At 39.4% G+C, this 6,893-nt stretch overlaps 1 pseudogene; it reads right to left on the minus strand.

Annotated features, from left to right (window-relative positions):
- LOC102469227 (serine/threonine-protein phosphatase PP1-gamma catalytic subunit-like) overlaps nt 1-1,795 on the minus strand; it is a 2,193-nt pseudogene extending 398 nt beyond the window's left edge.
- Nucleotides 1,796-6,893: the final 5,098 nt, after the last annotated feature.

Below are 6,893 nucleotides of genomic sequence, written 5' to 3' on the forward strand. Positions count from 1 at the left end.
TGTCTCTCTCTGTTGGGGGAGCGCAGAGAAAAAAACCCTCCAAAAAAAAAAAAAAAAAAAAAACTGTTTCTGAGTCCCAAAGAAAGCAGCTATGTACACAGCCATGCCACACTATACGTGGTCTGTGTCAATATATAATTCAGCAGAAACTTTGGCTTTAGGAAAGAGTTACAAACATGTAAAAGGATGGCTTTAATTGTCATTTTCAGTACGTGGTGGGGAAAGTGTGCTTTAATTAAATACACATCATACCAATGATGCTGGAAAGGTTGAACGTTATTCCTAATGTTCATAGCTATAAAAACTAGTTCGTACATGACAGGACAATGAGGAAAAAACAATGTCTTTAAACAAAACTTTAAAATAAAAAATGTGCACAGTGGTTTGTATCAACAGTATGCATTTTATGACAATAACATGTACAGATTCAGAGCACCCTAGGCCTTTATATCCTAAAGAAATTAGCATTTATGTTATCCATGGGTAATACTAATTTTTTTAAAAATCAGATGTACACTTACCCCTGAGACAGGATACTGTCCTGGGGTGTACAGCTTTAACACCATCATTGAAACTGTTTGCAAAAGGAATTGAAAAACAAAAACAAAAAACACTTTTCCTTGGGAGCAGAGAGTCTTTCATTTGCTGTGATAACCAGCAAATGGCATTCATTAAATCAAAAATGGAAGGAGGGACCCCCACAGACACAGATCTATCTGAGCAAGCTCACCAATACACACAGTTTTAATAATGAAGGTTATATACTATATGTTACAAGTCCCAACTTGGCAGTGTCAAAATGACATCTATTTCTTTGCTTGCTTTGTGATCATACGCCTTGGAGGTGTTACAGGTCTTGTGGCATTCGGCTTCTTTTTCTCTGCAGGCTTTAAAATCTGAAAAGAACATATTAGTGTTTCGTCCACACTCATCATGGCACCTGCATTATCAAATTCTCCACAATAATTGGGTGCAGAAAACAGAGTAACCAACTGCCTCTTTGCAAAAAATTTGTATCCATCTTCAACCACCTGATGGGCTCTACAAATAAGATTCAAATCATGCTTATGGAGAAATTTTGCAACCACTTCTGCACCAAATGTGAAGGACACTCCTCTGTCATTTTCACCCCAGCCTAAGACATCTTTATCAGGGTCAGACCACAAAAGACCACAAAGAAGTCCTTGATCTGACACATCAGTTGGTCGCATAATTTGCCGAATCTGCTCCATAGGTTGAAGATGATAAACCTCCATAACAGCAGAATATTTTCTCATCGACAATAGCTGCTATTGGTAAACAGTTAAAACAGTCTGTGAACGTTTTCCATAGTTTAATGTTGTAAACCTTCTTGTACACTCATTATAAAATCCATAAATTCTGTTGATGCTGACACACTCATGGTTCCCTCTGAGAAGAAAGAAATTCTCGGGGTTTTTGATTTTGTAGGCCAGTAAGAGGCAGATAGTTTCCAATGACTGCTTCCCCCTGTCCACATAGTCCCCAAGAAACAGGTAGTTGCTTTCTAGTGGGAAACTGTCGTATTCAAAAAGTCGAAGCAAGTCATAGTATTGCCCATGAATATCACCATATATTTTGAGTGGCGCTTCAAGTTCTAGTAGGATAGGCAGACTGAGAAATCTCTCTCGAGACTTTAAGCACAGTCCTCTGATTTCATTCTCCTGTTGCTGGACGTTCTTACCAGGCTTGGACCCTCTCATTTCCAGCAGCCGTTGGATGATGCTGTCGATGTTAAGTTTATCTATATCCGCCATCGCCTTCCCACCGCCGACCATTCTGCGCCCGAGACTCACACTTCTTTTCCCATGCCACAAGCCCAGAGGTGGTGGTGGTAGTGGCGGTGGCAGCAGCTGAGACAGGTCACCCCTAGCCACCCCGCTCCCTGCTTCCTCCTTCTCTCCTCACTGGAACCACGAGACTAAACTGGTTTTATGTTTCTTTCTATATGGTATTGATTCCTCTCCTTATGCTCTAAGATAAACACATTAGGAATTATCTTCCTGAGTTTTTTATTTCCTAGAACCATGCTATTTAGCCCAGTAGCCACTAGACATAGCGTCTATTGAAATTTGGGGACCAGCAGATGGCATGTATAATGATTACATTGCTAGACTCCCACCTAGCTGATCGCAGTTCAAGACTCAGACCTGGTGGCTTGAAACTCACCCCAGGACCATGTGTGTGCCTGCCCAAAATCCTGAGAGGAAAATGGAGGAGAAGGGATTGTGGTGTGGCCATCCCCCCAGGAATGATTTTCTTGCTCCCTGTCTCTCTGACAAATCCATGTTCCCTGAAGCAAAAATATCTCTTAAAAAAATGATCTATTGAAATTTTAATTTTGTTAAATTAAGCACAATTCAAAGATAAGTTGCTTTCCCCTAGCTAATTCAAGTGTTTGATATTCACCTGTGACTAGAGGCTACCATATTGGACAGTACAAATAATGAACGTTTGCATTATTCCAGTAAGTTCCAGTGAATGGCTTAGAACCTTGAAGTTCAGTTCAGGGTTTTTGTTCATTTGTTTGTATTTTCTACAGGGATATCGCACTCACTTTCCAACTGTTGTGAGCCTTTCCAAAGCATCTTTGGGTTCTTTAAGAAAGGTGACTAGTGGGACCAGCAGCTAGTGTAATGGCTATGTCACTGGACTCGCATCTAGTCGACCAGGTTCAAGACCTGGACCCAGTTGCTTAAACTCATGCTGGGTGCATGTGTGTATGTGTGCCCAAGATCCCAAGAGGAGAATGGAGGAGAAGGGGTTGCGGCATGGCCATACCCCCAGGAGGTGATTTCTTGCTTTTTGTCTGTCTCTCTCTGTCTTTCTGACAAGCACATGCGCTCTATAGCAAAAATCTCTCCAAAAATAAAATAATAATAATGTGACTAGTGACCCAAAAGGCCTATTCAAGTCATAATCAGAAATAATATGGAAATGGGAGGAAGGCAGCTGATGGTGTAATAGTTAAGGCAGTTGGATCACACATGGCCAACTGTGTGGTTCAAATCCCTGACAGGGCTGCTTGAAAAAACACGTCAGGTATGAGTGTATGAATCCCCAAGATCCTGACAAGAGAATAGAAGAGAAAGGATTGCGGCAGGGCTATCCACTCTGTAGGGTGCTTTCTCACATTCTACATCAAAATACCCCCCCCACCTCAATCTCTTTACGATGAGTGCATGCACATTACAATTTTTTTAAAAAATTAGTAATTAAGGTCACTTACCTTTAGTGATCTATTCTCTGGCCAGGCTTGCATTTCAGACACACCTTGTATTTCATTGTGTGTCAAATCTGTGAGGAAAAAAAAAAAAAAATCAGTCTCCAATTTAGTTTTGCCAGGTGTTTCTAAAATATAGCTTCCATATGACAGCAGCTTTTATCAATATACTGTGAAAGAATAAAACCTAGGGGAAAAAAAAAACAACAACAAAAAACTTCATACAGATCTGACTTTGTCTAGGGACTCCAGTTTCCTGTCTCTAGTGATATCACTTTAAGCGCTTGTTTCTCCTCCAAATGGCTTATGTGTTCTATAAGACTCTATTTGTGACGTGTCTTGGCTTGTTGCTCTGGAAATATTAAATCATTCCACATGCATATGTGTGTGCCTCTCCAGGTATATTTTGGAATTATTTGAGAACTATGATGGTGTCTCCTTCTCTTCCCCTTCTCGCTCCCTCTTTTCCTTTTTTCTAGGAACACTTCAACACATTATTCATCAAGCAAATAACCATTCTTGACTGGTTGATTTTCTAAAACAAACAAACAAACAAAAACTACAATTTATTGACCAGAACTTGCCATGCATAGACCGAAGTGCTTTACGTGTGTAGTAAAGCATTTTCACTTCACATTAGTCCTCACAACAGACCTACAGGTATTATCTGAGGCTTAGGAAAAGAAGGAGACTTTCCCAAAGTTACAGCTTCATATGGCAGAGCTGGGGTGCCTGGAATACCACTTGTTTGCCATCCTCCTAACTAGCAACTTTTCTGGAGTCACTGCTTTGCAGCTTTAGAAAGGAAAACATGTTCTTTGGGTTAATTAATCTGATGTCTCTGAAAAAAAGACACTAGGTAACATCCTTGCTGCAACGTCCACCAAATTCTTTCCCTGAGCTTCATTTCTAAAAAATTCTTATTTCTGTCCTTTTATAAACAGTCCAGGTGGCTCATCATATAGCTATTTCTTAACTATGCCAGCATCCTCCCACTTGCTGTTTAAAGTGTGGTTCTTAGACTAGGAATTATTTATCAGCTTCAGCTGGGATGTTAGAAATGTAGAATCTCAGGTCCCATTTCAGACTTTCTAACTCAGAATGTACATTTTAGCAATACTCTTAGGTGATTTGGCTGCACATTAAGATGTGAGAAGCATTGCCCATTCAGAATGTCTCTTTCCTAGACCTGGAGAAAGAAGTCAAGATAGGGGATCAGCAGATGGCATGGTGGTTAAGGCACTGGATTCCATGTGACTGACCATGGTTCACATCCTGGACCTGGAGGCTTGAAACTCATGCCAGGTGTGTGCAAATGGGTGCCCAAAATCTCAAGAGGAGACTGGAGGAAGAGGGATTGTGGTGTGGCCATCTGCCCATGGAGGGGTGAGAGTAATTTCTCACTTTCCCTCTCACTGTCCTTCTCTGTCTCTCCAGTGCGTATGTAAGACCTATAGTGAAAATCTTATAAAAAAATTTTAAAGACCTAAAATTGTTTATAAAACAAACAGAAAAAAAGAAATCAAGAGAGAGCAGACCCTGATTCAAATCAAGCTAAGCAAAGTGACCACATAAATCCAGGGTATACCATTGACGTTCTCCCATGAACACGTAATCATTGTCACCAGGCGTTTCAGTTTCCTTTTCATTGCCAGTTTTTCAATTTAGTTGAAAATTCTCTAGATACAGAGTCATGTCTTAGGATTAAAATATAAAACCTAGGGATAGTTTAAAACTTCATTGTGCATTCTAGAACACGACCATATTGCTCATCTTTATGATATCCAAAGTTCAGCAGCTAAATTCGTATGACTTTTTTTGTGTAGTGTTTAAGTCTTTTTACAAGTTTATTTATTCCCTGAGCAAAAGTGAGAGAGATTACACTCTCAACAGGACTCTTAATGCCAAATTCACCCCCCACCTTCAGCAAACACCAGATCAAGGCTGTGTGTGTGCTCACCAAGGTCTCCAGACTTGAACTGAGAACCTTCCCATGTGGGATTGTCTCACAACTATCATGTTTTACTTCTGCACCACCATCTGGCTCTGACAATTTAATCTGGCCTAATCTTAAAATGTAATACTGTAGAGCTGGCACTGTGGTACAGTTAAGCACTGTTATTGGGTAGACATTGTCATTAGGATCAAGATCCTACCTGGCTGACCACAATTTGAGTCCTGGCCCGAGTGACTTCAGGGACATGTCAGGTACATATGTGTGCATGCCCAAAATACTATGGAAAGGAGAAATGAGCAAGAAAGGATTGCCGTGTAACCACATCAGGGGGTGCTATCTTGCTGTGTCTCTCTCTGGCTAGCACACTACACTCTCTGGCAATTAACCAAAAAATGTGACAACTTTACTAAAGGAGAAGTGAGTGTAGAATCACAGCCCCTTTTAAGATCTGCACTAAGAAATGTTTTATACCACCAGCTCTAACCTGTGCCAAACTGTGTTGTTACTATGGGCAGTAGGGTAGAATGGCCTTATTATTCCTCTTTCTAACCTCTTTGGAGCTATAAAGACTAGAAAGCTTTGTACTTGCACTGGTTTGAATGCAATGTTATTTTGCAAAATAGGACTAGTGATTATTGCACAAGGGCTTGACATGTTTGTGTCACAATTTAGACCCCACTTCTTTTCAAAGTCTACATTTAAATTTGTTGTATTTGCCCATGCTTGTATTCAGATACTTACTGAGCAATGTGGCAGGTACAAAATAAGTGAGAAATCAATCATTGCTCTCAAAGAGAATACATTCTGGCTGGAAAGACAAGATTGTATGCAGAAAAACAAGAATAAAGACTGTAAATTATTCCATACAACTTACCAAAACAGTGGTGTGTTCAAGGAAACAACTGAATGTAGCCATGAAGAGGAGCCCATAGCAGAGAGACTGAATAGACAAAGAGCAAAGAACATGTTATTCTAGAAGGAAAATAATCATATCAAAGAGATAATGATTGATAAACTCAGAGCTTTCTTCACTACATTCTGGCTTGAAGCTACTATTTAATGACTAGCAGATCCAGGACTACTATGTGTTTCTTTAGCTAAAGTGAACTAATTTCAAAGATGCATTGGGACAACCCTTTAACCCAGTGATTCAGAGAGTCAGATCTTACATGGTAAATCATGGTTCAAATCCTGGCCCTAGCAGCTTGAAAAACATATTAGGCACATGTGCAAACAGTTCCAAATCCCTACAGGGTAGAGAAATGGAGGAGAAGAGATGGTGACATGACCATGCCCCATTGAGATAATTTCTCTCCCTCCCTTTGTCTCTCTTTGCTGAACACATGTGCCCTCTAGAAGTAAAAGAATTTTATAAAAAAAAAAAAATGTATACAGTCAATACATTTCTCAGAACTTAAATAATAATTTATGATTATATAATATGATTAATGTTAATCTATATTAACAATATATTGATTGATATTAAAAATACCATTAATACTGATTCTGTTGTACAATTAGTGATACAGTAACATAATTATGCCAGTGACATTGGTTAACATCAATATGTAATTGTATAAATACATACTTTTATGATCCAATTGTTCATATAAAAATTTATAAGCAGTTTTAGGCCTACTTACATGTCACAGCTGAGTGTTTTATATTTAAATACTCACAGAAACTTGATGGTAG

Source organism: Tupaia chinensis, unplaced genomic scaffold, assembly GCF_000334495.1.
Source record: "Tupaia chinensis unplaced genomic scaffold, TupChi_1.0 Scaffold000682_1, whole genome shotgun sequence".
Classification (NCBI taxonomy): domain Eukaryota; kingdom Metazoa; phylum Chordata; class Mammalia; order Scandentia; family Tupaiidae; genus Tupaia; species Tupaia belangeri.